Source organism: Chlorocebus sabaeus, chromosome 23 (assembly GCF_047675955.1).
Source record: "Chlorocebus sabaeus isolate Y175 chromosome 23, mChlSab1.0.hap1, whole genome shotgun sequence".
NCBI lineage: Eukaryota > Metazoa > Chordata > Mammalia > Primates > Cercopithecidae > Chlorocebus > Chlorocebus sabaeus.
The window spans coordinates 50,637,553-50,665,082 of NC_132926.1; the positions used below are offsets into that span (position 1 = coordinate 50,637,553).

The 27,530-nt window shown below is 39.9% G+C and overlaps 1 protein-coding gene and 1 long non-coding RNA gene across 6 annotated transcripts in view; one reads left to right on the top strand and one right to left on the bottom strand.

Annotated features, from left to right (window-relative positions):
- The first annotated feature begins 716 nt into the window (after positions 1 to 716).
- Positions 717 to 27,105, top strand: LOC140709977 (uncharacterized). The gene is made up of 3 exons (XR_012090866.1): positions 717 to 2,461; positions 21,840 to 21,989; positions 22,983 to 27,105. It is a non-coding gene; the product is annotated as an uncharacterized lncRNA (long non-coding RNA).
- The window catches only part of CDC42SE2 (CDC42 small effector 2), a 116,488-nt gene continuing 113,615 nt past the window's right edge, over positions 24,658 to 27,530 (bottom strand). For 2 of the 5 annotated variants that reach the window (XM_008014328.3, XM_008014325.3), the window contains one exon: positions 24,658 to 27,360. The gene's annotated coding sequence lies outside the window, so the exon portion shown is untranslated. Of the gene's footprint in view, positions 27,455 to 27,530 lie in introns of all 5 variants that reach the window. The other 3 variants (XM_008014326.3, XM_038009844.2, XM_008014327.3) reach the window with 2 other exon arrangements.

The following is a 27,530-nucleotide window of genomic DNA, read 5'->3' on the forward strand; positions in this document are numbered from 1 at the left end:
AAGTAGAATAAGAACAGCAAGTTAAAGTAATGGAACAGTAGAAATTAATAAGAATATATAACTTACAAAATATTAAACAATAAGTAGGTTCTTTGGCCAGGCATGGTGGCTCATGCCTGTAATCCCAGCACTTTGGGAGGCCGAGGCAGGTGGATCACCTGAGATCAGGAGTTCCAGACCAGCCTAGGCAACATGGTGAAACCCCATCTCTACCAAAAAATTACCCAGGCGTGGTGGCGCGCACCTGTAGTCCCAGCTACTCGGGAGGCTGAGGCACGAGAATTGCTTTTTGAAAAAATAATTGGTAAATCCTTGGTGAAAATGATCAAGGGAAAAGGTAGCAGAACTAACCAGTGTTGGAGATGGAAAAGAATTATTTGGTTGGGGAGTGGGGACAGGATCTTGTTCTGTTGCCCAGGCTGGGGTGCAGTGGTACAGTCGTAGCTCATTGCAGTCTCAACCTCAAGTGATCCTCCCACCTCAGTCTCCTGAGTAGCTGAGATTTCAGGTGTGCCCGGCTACTTTTTTTTTTTTTTTTTTGTGAGAGAAATGAGATATCACTATGTTCCCGGGCTGGTCTTGATTTCATGAGCTCAAGTAATCCTTCCACCTCGGCCTCCCCAAGTGCTAGCGTTACAGGCATGAGTCACTGCACCCAACCAAAGAATTATTATAATTTTTTTTTTTTTTTTTTTTTTTTTTTTGAGATAGAGTCTCACTATCTTGCTCAGGCTGGAGTGCAGTTGTGTGATCTTGGCTCACTGCAACCTCTGCCTCCCAGGTTCAGGCAATTCTCCTGCCTCAGTCTCCTGAGTAACTAGGACTACAGGCACATGCTACCATGTCCAGCTAACTTTTTGTATTTTTAGTAGAGACAAGAGTTTCACCGTGTTAGCCAGGATGGTCTCGATCTCTTGACCTTGTGACCCACCCACCTCAGCCAGAATTATTATAATTACAAAGTAATTAGAGAGATATTAAGACATTTGAATAACTAAAATGTACATGAAATATGCAAATTCATAGAAAACACAGCTTACCAAAACTGTAACAAGATAGAAAACTTCATAGTCATCTATTAAAGAAATTAAATCTTCTTTAAAAGCTTTTCCACAAAGAAAACTTCAGTCTTGGATGACTTTACTGGTAAGTTCTACCAAACACTTACAGAAGAAATAACGAAGTTGCATAACAAAATCTCAGAAGTGATAAAGACTTTTTTTTTTTTTTTTGAGTCAGAGTCTCACTCTGTCACCCAGGCTGGAGTGCAGTGGCACTATCTTGGCTCACTGCAACCTCCACCTTCCAGATTCAAGCGATTCTCGTGCCTAAGCCTTCCAAGCAGCTAGGATTACAGGTGTGCGCCACTGCGCCCGGCTGATTTTTGTATTTTTTTTCAGTAGAGACGGTTTCACCACGTTGGCCAGACTGTTCTTAAACTCCTGACCTCAGCCTCCCAAAGTGCTGGGATTACAGGGGCCTGGCCAGGATGTCTTATATAAGGTAAAAGAAAATGTAACTCTAAAGGAAGTGATTGATATATTTGACTATACTAGAATATATTCACCAAAAAAACACTATTTACAAGAATAAAAAGCCTGTAGAGTTGGAAAACATTATTAATTCATATAACCTTCAAGTGACAGGTGTCCAGGTGTATATACCAAAGAAAAGGAACACCCAATAGAAAAATGGGCAAAAACCTTAAAGAAGCACTTCATAAAAGAGAAAATGATCTAATAAACATATGGAGAGGTGCTTTATCACATTTTGTAAAACTCGACATAGGTTCGGAATTGGCCATGGGGAAGTGTTAACTGTGCTGCTGTCTAATGTGGAATGTAGTGGCAGATGAACCTGGGAAGAGGAGAAACAAGAAAAGGGCTTAAAGGGGGAGAGATGGTAGAAGAAAAAAAATATAGTGGATACAGTGGAACCACCAGGTGGCACCATGCTACAATATGACTCTTGGAAGTCTCCTTTTAAAGAGAGAGCAAGGTAATTTCTTCGTCGTCATTCCAGATGTTTCTGCAGCCAATAGTGAAATATTTGGGGAGAATCTTCCTTCATAGAAGTAACAAAATTGAAGCATTTCCAAACCAGGAAATGGCATAGAATTTTAGATTCTAGTTGGATAATCTTTGGACAATAGTGAATGAATAGTATGGTATTAGCAATACTCTAATACGTGTAGTGTTTGTAAATGTGGGCATAGGATTTGCAATACTCAGTAAGCATTGGTTTTTTTCAGGGATCACAAGAGAAACCTACCAGAAGATACAAATGGTCTGACTCTGAATGGGAATGAAAAACATACCTGCATAAAATATGCACTAAAAGAAAAGCAAAAGTCTAACAATATATATTGAACAACTGTATATTCCAAAGACTCCCTGGCAAGTTCTCATCTGTTCTGAGCAGTTGGTATTTTCAGCGTTCTTCATTCAGTTTGGCCATTTTGGTGAGTATGGAAATGGTATTGTGGTTTCATTTTGCATTTCCCTAGTTATTAGTGGGGTTGAGCACCTTTTCATATTACTATAGGCCATTTCCTCTTTTATGAAATGCCTTTGCAAGTATTCTTTTCTAATCAATTCCTAGGTGTTCTTCATATATTCTGGATCTGACTCCTTTGTCAGCTATACCTGTGGCAAACAGCTTGTCCCATTCTGACTTGCTTTGTCATACACTTAGTGGTGTCTCTTGAGAAGTTCTTAATTTTAAACTAGAGAAATATATTCTTCTTTTCCTTTATAGTTAGTGCTTTTTGTGTTGTAGGGTTTTTTTTAAACCATTTTCTACTGACTTTTTTTTTTTTTTTAAACGGAGCCTTGCACTGTAGCCTAGGCTAGAGTGCAGTGGCACAATCTCAGCTCACTGCAGCTTCTGCCTCCCGGGTTCAAGTGATTCTTCTGCCTCAGCTTCCCGAGTAGCTGGATTTATAGATGTCCACCACCATTCCCATTTTTGTATTTTTAATAGAGACAGGGTTTCACCATGTTGGCCAGTCTAGTCTCAAACTCCCGACCTCAAGTAATCCACCCACCTCAGCCTCCCAGAGTGCTGGGATTATAGGTATGAGCCACTGCACCCAGCCTTTGTGTTCTGTTTAAGAAGTCCGTACTCCAAGTTGATGAATATATTCTGTGTTACATTTTAAATGCTTTGCCTTTTAAATTTAGATCTAAAAGAGATCTGGAATCGATATTTATGTGTAGTGTGAGGTAGGAGTCAGGTTTCATTCCTCTACCTACAGATTGTTCCTGCACCATTTATTGAAAAGACATTTTATTTTGTCTAGCACACTTCACTGCCATCTTTGCTGTAAATCAAGTGTCCGTGTATATAACTGAGTTTATTTCTGGGGTCTCTATTCTGTTTTATCAGCCTGTTTGTTTCTCCATTTTCTAATACCACACTCTTAATTACTCTAGTATTATCATACATATCAGTATCTTAATGAGAAAGTTCTCTAACCCTGTTCTCCTTTTTTGATATTCTTGTATCATTGCATTTCCAAAAAATTTTAGAACCAGCTTACCAACTTACACACAAGTACACTTACACATATGCACACAATTACAATTTCGATTGTGATTTTCTTGAATTTATATATCATTTTGAAGGAGAGTAACATCTTGAAATTTAGTCTTCTGATCTATGAATGTAGTATATTTCTCCATTTAGATTTTCTATTGCTCTATTCTGTTGTTTTGGTTTAAGAGTTTCATACTTTTTATGTAATATTTATTTTTAAGCAGTATGTTTGATGCTATTACAAATAGTAGCTTCTAAATTTTCAGTTGTTAATTATTCTCTCTTTTAAGACATGGTGTCTTGCTCTGTTGCCCAGGCTGGAGTGCAGTGGTGCAATCACAGCTGACTGTAGCCTCGACCTCCTTCAAGGTAGCTGGGACTACAAGTGCACACCACATAGACCCAGCTAATTTTTTAATGTTTTTGTAGAAGACGAAGTCTACTATTTTGCCCAGGCTGGTCTTGAACTCCTAGGCTCAAGTGATTTTCCTGCCTTGGCTTTCCACAGTGTTGGGATTATACTCATGAGCCACTGTGCCCAGACTTTGATTATCTTTTGTCAAATAGAAATAAAATTGATTTTTTTAATGTTGCTCCAGTGTCCAACAGCCTTACCAAACTCACTGAATCCTAATAATAATAATCTCAGGTTTTCTTTATAGGCATGTAATCTGCCACTAAAGGCAGTTCTATTTCTTCTTTCTAATTCTTATTCCTTTTATTTTTTCAGTTAGCCAGAAACTTTCAATGTAATGAATAGAAGTGATGATAGAGAAAAACTGTCAACACTTCACCAATTAATGCACTGTGTGCAGTAAGTTTTATGTATTAACTCTTTGTCAGATTAAGAAAGTTCCCTTCGATTTTTAATTTGCTGGAATTTTTAATCATTAATAAATGTTGGACTCTGTCAAGTGCTTTTTCTGCATCTATTGAGATAATTGTGGGTTCTTTCTCCTTTATTCTATTAACATGTCCCAATTACCATGGCTGTGTAACAAATCAACCCAAAATTTAGTGGCATGAAACAACCATTTATTATGCTTGTTTATTGGTCAGGAATTTGCACAGGGCTTAGAAAAGCTGGCTTTTCTGTGCTCCACAAAGATTAAGGCCTTAGCTGAAAGATTCAGGCTCAGGACAGGAATTATTTGAAAGCTCACGGCTGAAAGTTAATGCTGGCTGTTGTTTGAGGCTCTATTCCTGACCACGTGAACCTCTCCATGTGATCTCTCCATAAGGGCTGTTTTGGCCTGTCTCAGATCATGGAAGTTGAGTTTTAAGGGCAAGTATCCCCAAAGAGACAGCCAGGCAAGCTGTATCACAGTGTGTCACCCAGGTTCAGTGACAGGGAAGCAGAGGAAATTGTTGATAAAAAGTAACGAGGTTCTAGAAGAGCATGTCAGAGAATATTGATGTGGCTGTTTTTGAAAAATACAATCTGCCACCCTAGTGACCTAGTAGTCATGCCTTTTGCCATTTTCTACTGTATCATCCCCTTGATTATGACTGGGACCTGTGAGTTGCTTCACAGCAATAGAAAATGGCAAAGGTGATTAAATGTAGCTGCATGATTATGTTACACTATATAAGACTCCATCTTGCTAGCAAACTAGCTCTAGGCTCTCCTTGGTTTAATGAAGTGCACATGTTGAGGAGAAACATGGGGACAGGAACTGCAGGAGTCCTCTAGGAGCTAAGGGAGGACTGCAGCCAATAGTCAGCAAGAAGCTGGAGCCCTCAGCTCCTCAGCCACAGGAAATAGATTGTGTTAACCGTTTGGGTAAGATCGAAAGTGACTTCTTCCCTAGTTAAGCCTAGACAAAAACAGTGATCTCTGAGGGTAGTATTGAAAAATTCAGTGTCCTATTGGTTAAGGTGTTCATCTTTTCTAAATTTCAGTTTCCTAATTTATAATGACAATATTGTTATCTGTAGGTGTTCAAATAAAGTCCACTCCATTCTGATTGGGAGAGCACAGTGTATATTTTATACTTGAAATGCATTTTATATAACATTTAAAATACATATTTCAAAAATATTTCTTTAAAATTATTAATATTAAAAGTAATATTATTTAAATTATTATCAAATAAGATCTCCCTGTCAACAACAGAAAACCCAATTTAAAATGGGCAGAAGGTTAGGCAATACCTGTAATCCCAACACTTTGGGAGACCCAGGCAGGAGGATATCTTGAGTTCAGGAGTTTGAGACTAGCCTGGGCAACATAGAGAGACCCCACCTCTACAAAACATTTTAAAAATTAGTCGGGCAAGGAGGCACATGCCTGCAGTCTCAGCTACTTTGGAGGCTGTTCGGGAGCGTCACTTGATCCTGGGAGGTTGAGGCTGCAGTGAGCCATAATCATGCCATTGCACTTCAGCCTGGGCGACAGAGGGATACTCTGCCAAAAGGGGGTTGGCAGCAGCAAAAATGACCAAGCACTGTGGCTCACACTATAATCCCAGCACTTTGGTAGGCTGAGGCAGGAGGATTACTTGAGCCCAGGAGTTCATGACCAGCCTGGGCAATGTGGTCAGACCCCATCTCTACAAAAAATTTAAAAATTAGCCAGGCGTGGTGGCGGATACCTGTAATCCCAGCTACTCAGGAGGCTGAGGTAGGAGGATCGCTTCAGCCCAAGGGGATGAGACTGCAGTGAGCCCAGATTGTGCCACTGCACTCCAGCCTGGGTGACAGAATGATACCCTGTCTTTTAAAAAAAAAAAAAAAAAAAGAGATTTGAATAGATATTTCTCCAAAGAAGATATAGTTGGCCAGTAAGCACATGAAAAGCAGTTCAGTGTCACTCATCATTAGGGAAATACAAGTCAAAATCACAACAGAATACCACCTCAAACCCATGAGGATGGTTACTGTCAAAAAGATTGAAAATAACAATTGTTGGCGAGCATGTGGAGATATTAGAGGTCATGTACACTGTTGGTGGGAATGTAAGTAATGCAACTGCTGTGGAAAATAATATGTAAGTTCCTCAAAATATTAAACGTATTACCATATGATCCAGCAGTTCCACTTCTGGGTACATATATATGTGTGTGTATGTGTGTGTGTATATATTTAGGTACATATATATATAGATATGCAAAAGAATTGAGAGTAGGGTCTCAAAGAGGTGTTTGTACACCCTTGCTCATAGCAGTGTTATCAGCAATAGCCAAGGCAGAAGCAACCCAAGTGGCCGTCAGTGGATGAATGGATAAAATGTGGGATGCACACAATGAAACATTATTAACCTTGAAAAGGAAAGAAATTCTGACATACTATAAAATGGATGAATCATTTTACAATTGTTTTAATTTTTTTCTTTTTTTTTTTTTTTTTTGAGACGAAGTTTCACTCTTGTTGCCCAGGCTGGAGTGCAGTGGCATGATCTTGGCTCGCTACAACCTCCGCCTCCTGGGTTCAAGTGATTCTTCTGAGCCTCCCGAGTAGCTGGGATTACAGGCATACGCCACCATGACTGGCTAATTTTTTTATTTTTAGTAGAGACGGGGTTTCTCCATGTTGGCCAGGCTGGTCTTGAACTCCCGACCTCAGGTGATCCACCCACCTTGGCCTCCCAAAGTGCTGGGATTACAGGTGTGAGCCACCGTGCCCAGCCAATCGTTTTAATTTTTAATTTTTTTTTGAGATGTAATCTCGTTCTGTCGCCCAGGCTGGAGTGCGGTGGCATGATCTCAGCTCACTGCAACCTCCACCTCCCGGGTTCAACTGATTCTTCTGCCTTAGTCTCCCTGAGTAGCTGTAATTACAGGCACGTGCCACCATGCCCAGCTAATTTTTATATTTTTAGTAGAGAAGGGGTTTCGCCATGTTGGCCAGACTTGTCTCAAACTCCTGACCTCAGGTGATCTGCTCACCTCAGCCTCCCAAAGTGCTGGGATTGCAGGTGTGAGCCACTGCACCCAGCTGATTTTTTAAACTTTTAACTTTTGTGGGTACATAGGGTATATATATTTATGGGGTACATGAGATGTTTTGATACAGGCATGCAACATGAAATAATCAGAGGGAGAATGGAGCATCCATCCCCTCAAATATTTGTTTATCTTTTGTATTACAAACAATCCAATTACACTCTTTTATTTAAAAATGTATACTATTGACTGTAGTTACCCTATTGTGCTGTCAAATAGTAAGTCTCACTCATTCTAACTATGTTTTTGTACCATTAATCATCCCCACCTCCCCCTAACCCCCCACTACCCTTCCCAGCCTCTGGTAACCATGCTTCTACTCTCTATATCCATGAATTCAATTGTTTTTATTTTTAGATCACATAAATAAGTGAGAACATGCGATGTTTATCTTTCTGTGCCTGGCTTATTTCACTTAACATAATGATCTCCAGTTCCATCCATGTTTTTGCAAATGACACGCAGGATCCCATTCTTTTTTATAGCCGAATAGTATTCCATTGTGTATATGTACCACTTTGTTTGTTTGTTTGTTTGTTTGTTTGAGGCAGGGTCTCTGTCACCCAGGCTGGAGTGCAGTGGCACAGTCTCAGCTCACTGCAATTTCCACCTCCTGGGCTCACGTGATCCTCCCACTTCAGTCCCCCAAGAAGCTGGGACCACAGGTGAGCGCCACCATGCCCAGCTAATTTTTGTGTTTTTAGGAGAGATAGGGTTTTTGTCATGTTGCCCAGGATAGTCTCAAACTCCTGAGCTCAATCAATCTGCCTGCCTCAGCCTCCCGAAATGCTGGGATTACAGGCGTGAGCCACCGTGCCTGGCCTGTACTACGTTTTCTTTATCCATTCATCTGTTGATGGACACTTAGGTTGCTTTCAAATCTTAGCTTTTATGAGCAGTGCTGCAATAAACATGAGAGTGGTGCAGATAACTTTCCTTTCTTTTGGGTATATATACCCAGCAGTGGGATTGTTGGATCATATGGTAGCTCTATTTTTAGTTTTTTGAGGAACCTCCAATAGTTCTCCCTAGTGGTTGCACTGATTTATATTCTCACCAACAGTGTACAAGGTTTCCCTTTCCTCCACATTCTTGGCATTTGTTATAGACTGTCTTTTGGATATAAACCTAACTGAGGGTGAGATGATTTCTCATTGTAGTTTTGATTTGTTGCTATTTGTGTGTCTTCTTTTGAGAAATTTCTATTCAAACCTTTTGCCCATTTTTTGATTGTATTATTAGAGTTTTTCCAATGCAGTCATTTGAGCTTCTTATATGTTTTGGTTATTAATCCCCTGTCAGATGGGTAGTTTACAAATATTTTCTCCCATTTTGTGGGTTGCCTCTTCACTTTATTGATTGTTTCTTTTGCAATGCAGAAGATTTTTAACTTGATGTGATTTCATTTGTCCATTTTATTTATTTATTTGTTTGTTTGTTTGTTTATTGAGACAGAGTCTCTTTCAGTTGCCAGACTGGAGTGCAGTGGCGCGATCTCGGCTCACTGCAAGCTCCACCTCCTCGGTTCAAGTGATCCTCCTGCCTCAGCCTCCAGAGTAGCTGGGACTACAGGCGCCTGCCACCACGCCCATCTAGTTTTTGTGTTTTTAGTAGAGACAGGGTTTCACCACGTTGGCCAGGATGGTTTCGATCTCTTCACCTCGTGACCCACCCGTCTCGGCCTCCCCAAAGTGTTGGGATTACAGGCGTGAGCCACTGTGCCTGGCCCCATTTGTCCATTTTTGCTTCGGTTGCCTGTGCTTGTGGGGTGTTGCTTGTGAAATTTTTGTCTAGACCAATGTCCTGGAGATTTTCCTCAATGTTTTCTTATAGTCGTTTTCATAGTTTGAAGTCTTAGTTTTAAATCCTTAATCCATTTTGATTTGATTTTTTTATATGGTGAGAGATAGGTGTCTAATTTCATTCTTCCAAATATGGAAATCCAGTTTTCCCAGCACCATTTATTGAAGAGACTGTCTTCAGTGTATGTTCTTGGCACCTTTGTTGAACATGAGTTCACTGTAGGTAGATAGACTTCTTTCTGTGTTCTCTATTCTGTTCCATTGGTCTTTGTCTGTTTTTATGCCAGTACCATGTTCTTTTGGTTACTATACCTCCATAGTATAATTTGAAGTCAGGTAATGTGATTCCTCCAGTTTTGTTCTTTTTGCTTAGGATAGCTTTGGCTATGCTGGGTCTTTTGTGGTTCCATGTAAATTTTAGGATTTTTTTTTTCTATTTCTGTGAAGAATGTCATTGGTATTTTAATAAAGACAAAATAGATGAACCTTGAGAACAAACATGCCAAGGAAAATAAGCCAGTCACTGAAAGACAACTATTGTATGATTCCACATATGTGTGGATACATGAGAGCATATATATGAATTTATGAGGTACTTAGAGTAGTCAAATTCATAGATAAAGTAGAATGGTGGTTGCCAGGGGTAGGGGGAAATGGGGAGTTATTTAATTAGGTATAGTTTTGCAAGATGAAAATGTTCAACAATGTGAATGTGGTTGTACAACAATGTGAAAGTACTTAACACTACTGATATGTACTCTTAAAAATGGTTAAGACTTCTGGGCATGGTGGCTCACACCTGTAATCCTAGTACTTTGGAAGGCCATGGGGGTGAATCACTTGAGGCCAAGACCAGCCTGTGCAACATGGTGAAATCCTGTCCCTACTGAAAATACAAAATTGGCTGGGTATGGTGGCGTGCACCTATAGTCCCAGCTACTCAGGAGGCTGAGATATGAGAATTACTTGAACGTGGGAGGCGGAGGTTACAGTGAACCGAGATCATGCTACTGTGCTCTAGCCTGGGTGACAGAGGGAGAATCTGTCTCCAAAAAAAAAAGTTAAGACAGACCAGGCATGATGGCTTATGCCTATAATCCCAGCACTTTGGGAGGCTGAGGCAAGAGAATTGCTTGAGCCCAGGAGTTGAAGACCTGCCTGGCAACAGAGCAAGACTCCTGTCTCTACAAATAAAAACTTTTTAAACTTAACTGAGCGTGGTGACGAGCACCTGTAGTCCCAGCTACTTGGGTGGCTGAAGTGAGAGAATCACTTGAGCCCTGGATTTAGAGGCTGCAGTGAGCTATGATCCCATCACTGCATGCCAACCAGGGCAACAGAGTCTTAAAAAAGGAAAAAAAAAAAAAAAAGGTTAACATGGTAAATTTTATGTTGTGTGTATTTTACTTCAGTTAAAAAAATAAAGATCTCCTGACACTTTGGCTTTGGATCAAAAAGGTTTTCGATCTCTGTAAAATTCATTTAGTATGTGACTTGATTCACAATGATGCAGAATCGATTTGACTCTTCTGTATTTTTTACTTTATCCCTTTTGATTATTGTAGCACCTCTTCGTCTGCTTTATCCGTATACATTGCTGCATGAGTTATTTGCTTTCTTCTCTATCAGTCTATCCACAAGATCTCTGAAGAGATCAGGTGTCCAAGCTTTGGCCCAGCAAACACGTTCTAGAAACTTCTTGCCAGGGAAGCAGCCATTCTCAGCTCAGGTAAGGTTGTTCAAAGCCAACAGCAGGTGGGAAAATAGAAGGAAACATTATGGAAATCAAGTGTACATTAAGAATTACGTTATAGTAGACTTGGACACACAGCTGAAAAATGAAAATCAGACTCAGTTGCCCGATGTACTTTTCTCTTTTCACATTTACATGCATACTTGGGATAAACAATAATTGAGACCACCTGTGCCCAACATGCTATGCCAGCAGAAATTGTTGCCTTCAGTGAGGTCTTGTTAAAAAAGCAGGTATGTGAGAACCTGACCATAATAAGAATTGGAGATGCTAAAAGAGACCATGTTAAAAGCTCAGGTTTTTCAGCAACTACTCAAGACCTCAAGACTGGGCCGTGTTTGTTCCTCAGGCAGCAGGAATTCTGCACGGCTCTATAAACTGTAACACACGGGGTCTTTGTTTGCTTGAGGGCACTAAGATGATACCTGGTGTTTTATAGAGAGCATACGTGCTGTGCATCGCATATGGCAGGGACTTAATAGTGGATGAGCAGATCATGAATGGCTCCAGAAAAGCAATTTGATGTTTTCAGTTGAAACCTCAGACACAAATCTTGATGTAGCATCGCATGTGGAAAGCACCATGTGCCAAACCCTGTGACACGGGCATGGGACTTTCCTAGCTTTCCAGGCGCTAAGGAAGGGGGCAGCCCAGGGCAGCCAAGCCGGGAAGTCAATGAAAGGCAAACACAGCCTAGGATTAAACAAACCTCTTAGTGATCTCCTTGGCTCAGAATCTGGAACGCAGGGCAATTCTTTGTCCTGCCTTACATTGGCACCCTCGTCTTTCTGCTTGGCAGTGAACTCAGTAGAGAGTTTTCTCTCTTGTCTCCCAGTCACCTCTGGCAGCTCTCAGACATAATGAATAACCTGAGGGCAGGCAGGCACTTCAGTCCAGCTCAAGGCTGTTCTTGCGAAAGTTACTCAGGCCCTTGCTTTTCATAAAAATGGGAGATTTGCAAGGACTAGTGAAAGACAAAATCAGCAGCATAGGCTTCTGATGAAACAGGTGCTAAAAATGCTCACATGATTACAATCTCCATTTTCCTTAAAAAAAAAACACACACACACAAAGTAGAACTTCCAGAATAGGTTCAATTATTGGTTTATTCAGTAGACTTTTTTTATTTTTATTTTTATTTTTTTGAGAAGGAGTCTCTCACTGTCACCCAGGCTAGAGTGCAGTGGGGCAATCTTGGCTCACTGCAAACTCTGCCTCCCAGGTTCAAGCGATTCTCCCGCCTCAGCCTCCTGACCAGCTGGGACTACAGGCGCCTGCCACCACACCTGGCTAATTTTTGTATTTTTAGTAGAGATGAGGTTTCACCATGTTGGCCAGGATGGTCTTGATCTCCTGACCTCGTGATCCACTCGCCTCGGCCTCCCAAAGTGCTGGGATTACAGGTGTGAGCCCCCACACCTGACCATTAGACTTTTATTAGTTCCAGATTTCTACTTTATAGCCCCAACCTAACAGGGGAGGAGGGAAGGGAGCTCAGCAAGTTCCGGCACAGGAGGAGCTGAGTAAATGCAAGTCCTGTGATGGGCATGGGCTTTGCTTATGTGATCTCATTCTCACAACCATCCTAAAAAGAGCTTTTAGTCTCCCAGTTTCATAGATTATGGAACAGATGGTCGGAGAGGATAAATATCTTGCTCAAAGCCAAAGAGCTAATAACTGGGTATTCCCTGGAACACCCAAGGGTCAGGATATAACACCTCCAGGGCACTTGAGCTCTCCTTCCTGCTCTGCACTTGTCATTTCAGCTGTCTGTCGGCCTCATCCTTCCCCGCTGGCAACAGGTTTTCTTCACGTGCTGGGCTATAGTTATGTGGAATGTCTGGGGTTATACAGGAACTGACGCCGCCCTGGAAATTCCAGGGAAGACCTCACCCCGGCCTGTTCTCATGTACACACCTGTGGGGAGGAGAGCAATGCTTACTGTGACTTGCAGGCCCACCAAAACCCCACAGATTGGGGAAGCAATAGGTGCCCAAAGAAATGGATTTGGGGAGTTGTTATAAGACAGGGAAACATGGGAACTCTTGTAGGACAAAATGGTGAACTGGGGTTAAGTCTGGTAGGTTACCTGCTGCCAGTGCTTATCTCTGTTGTCTCAAAGGGGACAGTCATTTACATAGGTCTCAGAGAGGCAGATGCAGAAAAGAGGCCTGGCTGGAGGGGGAAATGCCTGCAGCCTCAAATCTTTGCTCATCAGGAGCCCAGACCCCTGATTCTGTGCCCTGGAAACTTAGGAGGATGTTGTATTATTTAAACCAACTAGTGTAGGCTGGACGGGATTCAGAATGAAAGGCTTCAAATATTTTTTAATTTGAAGATAAGTACTAAAAATAAACAGTTACCAAATGCCAGTAACAATCTATTAGCAGTACCTACCCCAAGGTCCAGGCCACAGCAGACACCCTGTGGGCTTTGGGGAGGTCAAGGCCAGAAAGCACATTCAGTGTCTGCTTCAAGTAGTGAGTGAGTCCACTCAGGCCCAGGCAAGACCACAACCCTACCTTCCCCATCCTGTGCTTCCTGGAACAGAAAGAGCTCTTTGGCCTCATCTTGTCTATTTGATCCTCAAGGAAGCCATGAACTCAAATAGAATTTAAAGGCAAATTGTCTATTTTGGTAATGATAGAAAAATAACTACTTTTAAAGCTTGTTAGCTCTTCAGCATGTTATAGCTCTAGTGTTTCAGAGAAATGAACTTGAAAAGCAGGAGTTCAAGGGCAAAGTCAAGTTTCTCCTTACGTTTTGCACTTGTACAATCTCAGTGCTGACTAGCAACTTGATCTCTAGTGTCCCAGGAGATTTTATGGATTACACGTGAGAGATCATTTGGCATTTGGGTTTATTCGATGTGTATAAATGCCTCAAACATGGTTCTCTCATGGGAGTTGCAACCCTCCATCACTGCCCACTGGTTTTCACCTCCCTCTCTGGCTGCAATCCACCACAAACAGTACCTGTGTTAGTCTTTCTTGGTTTGTTTTTTGAGCTTGAGGGGTTTTTTTGGCATTAAAATAAATTGCGGTAAAATGCATGTAACAAAATATACTTGTCTTAACCATTTTTAAGTATACAGTTCAGTAGCATTAAGGAAATTCACGTTTTGCACCAATCTCCAAAACATTTTTACCTTGCAAAACTGAAACTCTATACCCATTAAACAACTCCACAACCCCACTGCCCCTCTCCCTTGGCAACCATCATTCTACTTTCTGTGTCTATGAATATGACTACTCTAAATACCTCAAATAAAGGGAATCATATTTGTCTCTTTGTGGCTTATTTCACTTGAAATACTGTCCTCAAGGTTTATCCATGTTGTAGCATGTGTCAAAATTTCCTTTCTTTTTAAGGCTGAATATTTCATTGAATGTATGAACCACATTTTGTTTGTTCATTCAAGGACACTGGGTTGCTTCCACTTCTTAGTTATTGAGAATAATGCTGCTGTGAACATGGGTGTACCGATATCTCTTTGAGACCCTGTGCTCAATTCTTTTGGTTATATACCCAGAAGTGAGATTGCTAAATCATATGGTAGTACTAGTTTTCATTCTTTGAGGAAACTCCTTATTGTTTTCCATAGCAGTTGCATTATTTTGCATTCCCACCAATAGTGCAAAAGGGTCCCAATTTCTCCACACCTCAACACCAGTTATAATTTTATTTTGTTTGTATAGTAACCATCCTCATGGGTGTAAGGTGGTATCTCATGATTTTGATTTGCATTTTCCTAATGATTAATGATGTTGAGCCTCTTTTCATGTGCTTATTTGTCAAATATATATCTTCGAGGAAATGTCTATTCAAGTCCTTTGCCCATTTTTAAATCAGATTGTTTTTTGTTGTTGACTTGTAGGAATTCCTTATGTATCCAGGATATTAACTCCTCATCAGACATATGATTTGCAAATATATTTTCACATTCCATAGGTTGCCTTTTCACTCTATTAATTGTGTTCTTTGATGCACATAAGTTTTAACTTTTGAGGTAGTCCAACTTGTGTATTTTTTACTTTAGTTTCCAGTGTTTTTGGTATCATATCCAAGAAATCATTGCTACATCCAATGTCAAGAAATTGTTCCCTCGGCCGGGCGCGGTGGCTCAAGCCTGTAATCCCAGCACTTAGGGAGGCCGAGACGGGCGGATCACGAGGTCAGGAGATCGAGACCATCCTGGCTAACACGGTGAAACCCTGTCTCTACTAAAAAATACAAAAAAAACTAGCCCCGGGCGAGGTGGCGGGCACCTGTAATCCCAGCTACTCGGGAGGCTGAGGCAGGAGAATAGGAGAATGGCGTAAACCCGGGAGGCGGAGCCTGCAGTGAGCTGAGATCCGGCCACTGCACTCCAGCCTGGGCGACAGAGCGAGACTCCGTCTCAAAAAAAAAAAAAAAAAAAAAAAAAAAATTGTTCCCTCTATGTTTTCTTCTAGGAGTTCTATAGTTTTCGGTCTAATCCATGGTCTTTAATCCATTTAATTTTTACATACGGTATAAAGATTAGACTTCATTCTTTTGCATGTGGATATCTAATTCCAGCACCATTTGTTGGGGTAAAGAAACAAAACTGTCCTTTCTCCATGGAGTGGTCCTTGCACCCTTGACAAACATCATTTGACCACACATGGGAGGATTTATATCTGAACTCTCTATTTTGTGTATTAGTTTATATGTTTGTCTTTATGCCAGTACCACATTGTTTTGATTACTATAGATTTGTAATAAGTTTTAAAATTAGAAAGGATGAAACTTACAACCTTTCTTCTTCCAACATTCTTCTTTAGCAAGATTATTTTCACTCTTCAGGGTCCCTTGAGAGTCCATATGAATTTTAGGATGGGTTGGTTTTTTCCTGCAAAAAATGCCATTAAGATTTTTTAAATATTTTTTATTTTTATTTGTAGAGATGAGATCTCGATTTATTGCTGAGGCTGGTCTCAAACTGCTCATCTCATGCAATCCTCCCACCTTGGCCTCCCAAAATTCTGAGATTACAGGCATGAGCTGCTACACCCAGCCACCATTAGGATTTTGATAGCAATTGCATTAAGTCTGTAGATTGCTTCGTGTAGTATGAACAGTTTAACAACGTAAGTCTTCCAATCCAATAACACAGTATGTCCTTTTATGTACTGATGTCATCTTTAGTTTCTTTCAGTAACATTCTATAGTTTTCAGTATACATGTCTTTTGCCTCCTCGGTTAAATGTACTCCTAGGTATTTTGTTTTAATTTCTGATGCTAATGCAAACAACTGTTTTCTTAATTTCCTTTTCAGGTTTTTTTTATTGTTGTAACACAACTGATTTTTTGCCTGTTGATTTTTAATACCTTACAACCTTGCTGAATTTGTTTATTAGTTCTAACAAGCTTTTGGTGTTGTCAGAACTAATGGAATAATTAGGATTTTTCTACATATAACATTATGTTGCCTGTGAAGAGAGATCATTTTACAACTTCTTTTCTAGTCTAGGTGCCTTTTTTTTTTTTTTTTTTTTTTTTGCTTAATTGCTCTGGCTAAGACTTCCAGTATTTTGTTCGGTAGAAATCGTGGAAGTAGACAATCATGTCTTGTTCCTGATCATAGAGGAAAAGCTCACAGTCTTTCACCGTTGAGTATGATATCTGCTGTGGGTTTTTCATATATGGCATTTATTACATTGAGGTAATTTTCTTCTCCTAGTTCGTTGAGTGTTTTTATTGTGAAAGGGTGTTGAACTTTATCAGATTTTTTTTTTTTTTTGCATCACTTGAAATGATTATGTGGGTTTTTCTGTCATTCTGCAAATGTTGAATGATTTTCCTATAATGAACCATTCTTGTATTCCAGGAATAAATCCCACTTGGTCGTGCTGTATAATTCTTCTAATGTGCTGTTGAAATCGATTTGCTAGCATTTTGTTGAGGATTTTACATTGCTTTTCACTTGCTGCTTTGAAGATTTCTTCTTTGTCTTTGCTTTTGATTATAACGTTTCTCAGTGTAGGTCTCCTACTTGTTAATTGAGCCTCTCATATTTGTATTTCAATTTCATTCCTCAAAGCTGGGAAATTTGCAGACATTACATTTTTCACATAAGCTCTTTGCCACTTTCTGTCTTTTGTTTGAGAACCTCATAATGTATATATTGGTTGGCTTGATAGTGTCCATTAAGTCCCTTAGGAACTGTTCACTTTTCTTCATTCTTTTTGTTCCTGACTCAGTACCTTCAAATGTCATGTCTTCAAGTTTGCTGATTCCTTCTGCTTCATCAAGTCTGTTGTTTCATCCTTCTAGAGAATTTTTCAATTCAACAATTACATTTTTCAGCTCCAGAATCTGGTTTTTAAAAAAATTTCTCAGCCGGGCGTGGTGGCTTATGCCTATAATCCCAGCACTTTGGGAGGCCAAGGTAGGGATCACGAGGTCAAGAGATCGAGACCATCTTAGGCAACATGGTGAAACCCCATCTTTACTAAAAATACAAAAAAAAAATTAGCTGGGCATGGTGGCGCGTACCTGTAGTCCCAGCTACTCGGGAGGCTGAGGCAGAAGAATTGCTTGAACCTGGGAGGCGGAGGCTGCAGTAAACAGATCACACCACTGCACTCTAGCCTGGGCAACAGAGTGAGACTCCATCTCAGAAAAAAAAAAAAGTATCTGTTGATAGTTTCATTTTGTTCATACATTGTTTTCCTAATTTTATTTAGTTGTTGGCATATTTAAGATACTTGTGGTGTTTTTGTTTTGTTTTGGGACAGAGTCTCATTCTGTCACCCAGGCCAGAGTGCAGTGGTGCAATCTTGGCTTACTGCAACCTCCGCCTCCCAGGTTCAAGCGATTCTTGTGCCTCAGTCTCCTGAGTAGCTGGGACTACAGGCACGTGCCACCATGTCCAATTAATTTTTGTGTTTTTAGTAGAGACAGGGTTTCACCACGTTGGCCAGGCTGACCTTGAACTCCTGGCCTCAAGTGATACACCAGCCTCGGCCTCCCAAAGTGCTGGGTTCACAGGCATGAACCACCACACCCAGCCTGACAATTGTTTACATACTTTGTCAAGTAAGTCAGAGGTCTGTGTTCTAATTAGGATTGATTTCTGGAGATTTATTTTATACGTTTGAATAGACCCTGTTTCATTGTTTCTGTGTACACTTTGTGATCTCTTTTTGAGGTGTGGTTATTTGAAGAAACATCCACCTCTCCCAGTCTTCACCAGCTGGCTTTGTGCAGAATACCTTCACTAATCAGTCTAGCTTAAAGGCTCAGCGTCTTCTCAAACCGTTTCTGGGGCTGTGTCTTCCCTGGGACCTTGTGTGTGTTATTTTTGTATTACTTATGTTTACTTGTATTGTACTTAGGTGTCACGTGCATTCCTCTTCCTGTTATCTATTGCTCCAAAGCACCGTGGATCTGAGAGCTGCCTGCTATTCTAGTGCACCAGAGCACTCCCCCTCCGCTTTACAGCCTCTAACCATGTGTCCAAAGTGTGTCACTGTTCCTCAGTGCTCTGAGTCAGGAACAACAGAAACTAGTCCCTTAAGCAGCCCTCAGACATCTAACTAGTAAGTTACAAGGCAAGTTCCACCTTTTTCCTTTAGTCCCAAGGGATAAACTGGGATTGAGGCAGTTTCCTTTGATAATGCCATGCTGCACCAGGGAAGAGGTGGAACAAAGGTGACCAAAATTTCATGAAATTTCCTATAACTTTGAGTGTGACTTGTTCTTGTTTAGACATTCACTTGGTTGCCGTAGCTTCTTAGCTGATTTCTAGAGTTTTTATAAGATATTTTGGTCTGAATATTGTCTATATGGTGTTTCCCTGGGGAAATGAGCCTGGAGCTTCCTAATCTGCCATCTTGCTGAATGTCATCCCTCTCATCTCTCTAGTTTAAAACATCATGTTATTTTGTCTTATATTACTGAATAAAATTAGTAGGATAAACAGAATGAAATCCAAATAGTATAGTATGGCATGAAATTAAAAATAAAAGTCTCCTTATCCAGTTTCCAAACCCCATTCCCACTTCCTAAGGATAACCACTTGTAGCCATTTGTCTTTTGAAGTCTTCTGAGGGTTACTTCCTTTATTTTAAATAACGTAAGCATACCTTCATTTCTTGATTCATCAACTTTGAATTGTGCAAATGATTTTATGCACCAAAAGATGAGGCTTGTAACAGAATCCTTGTCCTCCTTCTTCCAGTTTTTGTTATATTTTTATATCTAAATATCTCATCTGTTAGAACTTCAAATAATTTTAAACATACATGTATAGAGTTCATGAGTTCTGAATATGTAAAGGAGATTGACACTTATTCCCCTCCATTTCTTTAACCCCACACCATCTTCTGAATTTTGTTTTCTAAAACTTACGTTTTGTTCTGTGACTATAGTATTTTATGCTTTCACTTAAAAATGTATTTAAATATATTTATAATTCATTGTACAAACAAGATATGTGATAAGCACTAAATGAAATGCAATATTTGTCTCTAAAGTCATCCCTGTCAGATGACATTTCCTTTCTTAAATTTTACAGAACATATTTACTGAGTGCCTCCTGCATGGCCCATCTGTTCTAGGCACTTAGAGTACACTCATTAATTGCTCAAAATCATATTGTATCTTTGGACCTATTTTTTGGTTTAAACAAACATATCTAGAATTGCCTCTCCTTTTTGTTTGTTGATGGTAAAATGTGTGACACAGTTTGGATATTTGTCCCTACCCAAATCTCTTGAATTGTAATCCCCAGTGATGAGGTGGGGCTTGGTGGGAGGTATTTGGGTCATAGGGGCAGATCCCTCATGGCTTAGTGCTGTCTTTGCAATAGTGAGTTCTTGTGAAATCTGGTCATTTAAAAGTGTGTGTCCAACCAGGCGCTGTGGCTCTTGCCTGTAATCCCAGCACTTTGGGAGGCCGAGGCAGGTAGATCACCTGAGGTCAGGAGTTGGAGACCAGCCTGGCCAACATGGGGAAACCCCGTCTCTACTAAAAATACAAAAGTTAGCCAGTTGTGGTGGCATGTGCCTGTAGTCCCAGCTACTCAGGTGCTGAGGCAGGAGAATCATTTGAACTCGGGAAGCGGAGGTTGCAGTGGGCTGAGATCGCACCACTGCACTCCAGCCTGGGCAACAGAGCAAGACTCCATCTCAAAAAAAAAGTGTGTGCCCCCTCCCCCACTACTCTCTTGCTCATGCTTTGGCCATGTGATGCCCCAGAAGCTGAGCAGGTGCTAGCACCATGCTTCCTATAAAGCCTGCAGAATCGTGAGGCAGTTAAACCACTTTTCTTTATAAATTACCCAGCCTTGGGTATTTCTTTATAGTAATGCAAGAAGGCCTAATACAGTGTGTTAACTGTATTACTAACATCTCAGCTTCAATGTCGCTGTCTCAGCACGGTGATATTTTAAACTACAGTTCCTCTCCTACACCCCGAGTTGTTTATCCAGAGCACTTACCATTTTCTAATCTGTTACATAATTCACTTATTTATTTGGCTTAATATCTTTCTGCATCCCCCCAACTAGAACAGAAACTCTTGGAGGCTTAAGAAATTTGTTCACTGCTGTATCCTCAGTGTCTAAACAGTACCTGGGCACATAATGCTCAATAAAAATGTTTTGATTGCATGTTATCTTCCTGCTATTGAATGGTATCCGTTTAATATGCTTCTTGTAAACATTTGTTCTAAAATCTCTCATTGTTTGTTCTAATTTGGATAGAATGCCTTCTACGTTGGCTTCAGACCTAGAAATCCTGAGATTTATTTTATTACTAGGTTTGTTCTCTATCCTGCAGTTTTCACGATGGGTGTGTCAAAAGTAAAGCCGTTCATTGCTAGTGTAATCATCTTTATTCTGCCATCTTACTTCATTGAGAGTATGGTTGTAGACAGAATTCTAGTTCAAAATAATGTCTTCTCCAAAGTCTGAGGGGAGTGCCCCATTATATTCCAGACCACAGTATTGCTGTTGAGAAATCGGGTAATCTTCAAAAGTTGAAAGAATAATCAGAGAAATAATATTTCCCATAGCTGAATATATGAGTCTTCAGAACAAAAGGTCCTTGAGGGCTGTGAAGTGAGAAAGTATAATTGTAAAAACAAATTTTTTTTAAATTTCAAGAGACTTTTTAAAATCTTTTTCCTCTGAAGAGCATTTTCCTTGCCTTCTTTTTGTAAAACTCCCATTAATCACAGATTGGACTGCCTGACCCTCTACTGTGTCCTTCACAGTAGAACGAGTATTTCCTAGATTCTTTTGTTGTTGTTTTTGAGACGGAGTGTCACTCTGTCGCCCAGAGTGGAGTGCAGTAGCGTGATCTCAGCTCACTGCAACCTCCGCCTCCTGGGTTCAAGCGATTCTCCTGCCTCAGCCTCCTGAGTACCTGGAATTACAGATGTGTGCCACTATGCCTGGCTAATCTTTGTGTTTTTAGTAGAGATGGGGTTTCACCATGTTGGCCAGGCTGGTCTCGAACTCCTGACCTTGTGATCCGCCCACCATGGCCTCCCAAAGTGCTGGGATGACAGGCGTGAGCCACTGTGTCTGGCCCTTAGATTCTTTTTGTAAAAGGGACAGGGTCTTGCTATGTGGCCCAGGATGGACCCAACTCCTGGGCTCAAGTGATCCCTCTGCCTCACCCTCCAGAGTAGCTGAGACTATAGACATGCATCACCATGCCCAGCTGGTATTTTTCTAAAATGTCTATTTGATCACACTAGTTTCCTATAGGAATATCAGATTGAAAAGAGGGAAGAAGGGAAAAAGGACTGCTTGTTTGTTTCTGGTTTTAGGAGTAGCAGATCTTTTTATGCTATTGGCCTAGATGGTCTGTGGTCTTAATTCCATTGTGCACCGATTGGATGTGGCGGCATTTACAGAGGGACAGTCCAGTCACTTATTAGGTACACTTATGCTGTACCTGTCCAAGCAATGAAAATCAGGTGAGCAAAACCTACATACACTTGTGAAAAATTATAATAGGACACAGTGGACATTATGGACATTGGAAAGAGATTGAACTTAAACTATTTGGAATCTGGGTGGTTTTGCCAAAAGACAGAAGCAGAGTAGTTTTTACCTCCTTTGCAGTATTTCTGAAAAGTCAAACACTTTTTTGTAGAAACCCAGAAACAGCAGCTGAAATGTTTTCTACACTCCCTGAGGCGGCAGCGCCCAGCAGATGAAGGCCTGCAGGAGAGCACACCAGCAGCGGAGGCTCTGGGGGCAAAGCGTGTTGTCTAAGGCAAAGGACCTCTGCCAGCTTACACATTTATTTGAAAGACACAGACATAAAAAGGATTAATATGTTTATGTAACTTAAAGCAATGGTAAGAAATAGTTAACTAGGTGAGGCTCGTGAAGATTTTGAAAGAAGTGTGTTACTTGCTTGCTGCTCCTTTAAGGGAGAAAAACAAAACAAAAAACATACCCCTAAGCCTAAGAATTCTTTCTGGGCCCCCAAGGCAGGTTCTCAGCTGCGTTTAACTGTCCAAAGCTACTGAACCCATGAGTTCTAGTGAGCAGTAAAAGCTCTAATGAACTCCATAGCTTGGATTTACAAAATATAAAATGTGGAGGTTAGAATGAAGCACCGGCGTCACTTTTCTACTAATAATATTACCTTCTAAGGTGATGAAAATCAGTTTTTTTCAAAACCAAGATCACCATTCTTTGAGCATATCCTTGTAAGGTCCCAGATCAAACACGTGATCTTATTCAGGGAGTAACTTATCTTTAGTAAAGACGAAGTTTTTTTTTCTTCTAGGCATCAAAGGCAAACAAGATAGAACATTATTAAGATGATGGGCATTAAAAAGATGAGGTAGGGGTCAAAATGAGCCTAGAGGTTGCATATACCTACAAGAAAGTTTTTTTTTTTTTCCTTCCTGCATAGATGGAGAAGCTCATTGAAAAACACTTTTATTTTTTCAAAGATTCAGGGTCTTGCTCTGTCACCCAGGCTGAAGTGCAGAGGCACCATCATAGCTCAAGCTCTCTGTAACCTTGAACTCCTCGGCTCAAGGGATCCTGGGACAAAGTATCAAAGGCAAGCCCTCATAGGCTGAGAAACATTATAAAAACCCAAAGGTAAAGGTGCCAAAACATAAAAAGTCAGATGAAGATGAGTCATTTAATGGTTTCATTCTTACTGGACCATTCTGGATGGAGACAATAAATAGAAGGTAAAATGTCTATGGCTTCTTTTAAAGTTTGCGAATAGTGTACTTTAAGCAGAGGTCCCAGAATTTCCTTTGTCTTTATCAATTTTGGAGATTTTTGCATCTTCATAAATATTAGCAATTTCCAGACTCTCTGGTGCCGTATTTCTATTATAGATTTGTCTTTTTGTGGTTATGTGCCCCTCCTTTAATGTTTTATGCATATCCTTTGAAAACATAAGCTCACAATGTAATTGCTCTTGGTCTACCAACATCAGTTTCTTCAGACACTTTTTCATAGTTGGGATGTCACTGGATTGTCAGAATTTTATTTTGCAAAGCACTTCATTTTAAGCCAATTTCTTTTTAGGATCTTTGGATATGGGATGGGGACAAAAGTTACCCTAAGTTTTGAAATACTCTTTTCTGATATTTGTCTTGACTTTTCTGTTTTTAGAATGTTTTGTGGCAATTCTCATAAAACGAAACCTAACACCTATTCTCAGTATTCAACCAGCAAAACACCTCACTTACTTGTGCACGTGATCTGATGCAACAAAGCGTCCCTAACAGGTTCTATCTGGTGAGTATGCAGACATACAGATCTTCGTCTTTAAAACAGGTTTTAGCTGTGGCACTATGACATTTTGGATCAAATCAATCTTTGTTGTGGGGGCTGTCCTGTACATCACAGGATATTTAGCAGCATCCCTACTTTCCACTCCCCAGGATCCTGTGCCACCCCTTCCTCAAGCTGTGATAACCAAAACTGTCTCCTGACATTGCTCTAATGTCTCCATGGGGAGCAAAAGCACTCCCTGTGGGAACCAGTGTTGTAAACCATTTTAGAGGCAAACCATAAACTAACTCCCCAAACTGTGATGGGGGACATAGTCTATAACTTCCTAATACAGTAGCTGATCACTACATGATGCTACTAAGCACTTCAAATGTGGCTAAGTATGAGGAGAATTCTTCATTTCATTTCATTTCAATTAAGTCCTACATGTACTATAAGGATAAGATACTTCATCATGGAAAACTGTGTAGATATCTTGATACCTTTATTAAAAATCATGTGGTTGATAGGCAATAAAAACTTACAGAAAGGGTTTCACCATGTTGTCCTGACTGTTCTAAAACTATCCACCCACCTCCACCTCCAGAAGAGCTGGGATTACAGGTGTGAGTCACTGCATCAGGCATAAAAGTTTTATTAGTCCTATTTCTATCCATTTAATTTTCATTCTAAGTATTTGTTAAATTAAAAGGTGAACTGTGAAGTTAAAGACTACAATGATAGACATTTAAATTCTCTTTTAAATCAGAAAGTTTTAAGTTGTTTTTTGCATGATAGGAGTCATGGCTGAAAATATACGTATGCATTCTGGTAAATAATTCCCTCCTTGAAAGAAAACAAAAATGAAACAAATTTAAAGGAAAGGCCAACCAGGATTGAAAGAAAACATTTATTGAATCAAAATCAATACTTTTTTTTTAATATCTACAAGCCAACACAGAACTCATTTTATTCAAGAATGAACACAATGTACAAAAAAAGTATGCTTATATTATAAAAATATGTCAATTTTATCTTCTGGGTGCTTAGCAGAAGTCATTTTAAACAAAATCAAGGCATACTTGTTCTCTATAATGAGTCTGCTATAACTTAACAACAAAGTGAAAGCTAATGTACTCCAAAGTATTTTTAAAGGCCCACTGATAATGCTGCACTGGAAATGCTAAACTCAATGTGAACTAAAGTCAACATTTCCGCTCTATGCTTCTTGGCACCACTTCATGCCTCCATCATGGGAAAGTACCTCTTTTTACAGAAAGCAGAACACTGCTAACAGAATCCATGTGATTCAATCTTCAGTTTCCCTTGCTTAACATTTGTTAGCATGTATTTCAGCAAAGATTAACAGTATAATGAATGTTGAGTAGTAAAATCCTATTTAATTAGCTTCAATTTAAAAATGAGATATGCTGCTATGGGGAACAAATGACGTCTTGAGATTTACAACCCCATTTATAAATGTGGGAAAGCTGCCTCCCTAAAAAAAAAAAAAAAAAAAAAAAAAAAAAAAAATTTGTCCAAGGTTAATACCATCTCTTTTTTTGTAATTTTCTTGATGTTACTGGCACCTCCCAGGCACTCTGGCATGTGCTCCTGTATAAAGTGTAGTTACTGTGCCTGTAGAGTTAGTGGCAGCTGCAGAGTAGTTATAGGCTGACAAGTCGACCTTTGGCTTACCATGGTGATCCGCTCCCACACGCGCTGGTCGTTGGAGCAGCAAAAAAACAAAACAAAACAGCGATTTGGAAAAGGAATAAAATCATGAGTCGGGGAAAAGGATCACAGCTTCCCGTATTGTTGTTCCAGGAGTTATATGACAAGTAGAAAAACTGTACTAATTTAAAGAGTCAAAATAGAAGTAGACTAAATAGCATGAGTGCTGATAATGCCAAGAAAACCCAATCTCCCTTCTAAAGAGCTTGCACACAGCAATGTCCCTGGCCAAGAAACTGATCGTGCCTGGCTGAGCAGAATGACAACAGTACTCAGGAAAATTCCACAATGCGACATCCACTTGGGGAATCAGTGACAATGGATAAATTCAACTTTAGAAGTTACTAAACTGCAAAATGTCTAGTCCGAAGATGCAAATGTTTTTCCTTGGCAGATCCTCTCTGTGCCTCGGATTGACACAAAGGCTCAAAACTGCAAAATACAAAGATCAAGTAGTCTGGTGCCCCACTGTACTGGGTAAATTAAATTTTAGAAAGTGGAGGAGAAATGCTTTCACGTTTTACCTACATTAACCTAATGTTTGTTCAGTTGCCTGTTTTGCAAGAATCTGGGACTAAGGTAAATGAAGGCAGAAGATAAAGTGATCCCTGTTCCTTTATTCAAAGTTATCTAAAGTTTTTAATTAAGCCCCATTTGTTACATGAAACGTTAATCCTACCAAATGTAGTTAGGTAGGCTTGAATTGGACATAGGATTAAAACAGTTTAATGAGAACAAGACCACTGACTCTGGCTTAACACCACACTCTAACAGAAAAGAAGAAACCTTTACAGAAATATCTGAAACATACAAAATTTGTGCAAGGATAAACATATTTTAGAACCTGAGCAAAGGCTTCATACAGGTTGTTTTCACTGGCAATAATTCAGCCAGGTCAGTATGTATGTTGCTCTTACCAACTGACATGGCCCCTAAAATATGTAGAGCACAGAAAGGCCAGTGACTCTGGAGGTCTGCAGTTAGTAGTACAGGCCAGAAGTTCAAGAAACTGCTACTGGAAACAACTGGATACCATAACATTAAAAAGAAGTAAAAATAAAAGAATAAGTGCAGAAAGAAACGAACAGCTAATAAGATGAAGATGCTCAGGATCGGACTGGATGAGAGTATGACCACAACACTCAGATACTCAGATACACCTGTTTACAACCACAGGTCCTTGCTCTCAAAATAAATATATATTGAACATTTACAACAGAATGAATGCCTTATGAATGCAAGCTTTTCTTTTATTGCAATTCTAATCAAACAGACCAAAAGGTCATACTTCTAAAGCTACAAGTAATCTTTTTCTATGAAAATGATGTGACTTGGTGCCACAGCTAAACTTTATCTAATAGCAGCATCATCAGCCCATGGCAGCAAAGAAATGTTCATTTCTGGCATCCCATGAGCTCTCACCGAAGCAACTTCATAAAGCATGCAGATACCTATTCTGCTGAAGTTTCAAACAAAAATGATCATTGTGCTTGTGGGTCTCATACCTTCCAAAATATACATAAATGATGGCAAATTAACAAATAATAGCAGGTCCTTGCTTTCCAATAAAATCGTAAGGCAGGGGGTCGGCAGTGAAAAGAAAAATGTTTAAAATAGAAAAAAAAAAAAAAACTGCAAAATGGTGTTAGCATTCACAAAAAAGATCATGCGAAGATCAGATCCATACTGATTAAACATTGAAAATTCAGTGACAATCCAAAGAACTCTGTTCATGAGTCCAAAGGCATGCAGGCCAGCTGAAGGCAATGCAGGATTCGTCTGACAGTATCTTCTTCAGAGCAGAACAGTAACATCTCACTGGAATAATCACGACAGGGTAGACAAGGTGCCATCACACTTCTTTTTTGTAATTCAAAATAAAAGAAATGCAATCACAGGACAAAAAAAAATTACAGAATAGTGGACAGAGAAAATACAGAAATTCACAATAACCCTATAAAACAAAAAAAACTTCAAATTATTTCTGTATTTTCAGGGTTTATCCTTTTTCAAAGTAGTTTTTAATTAAT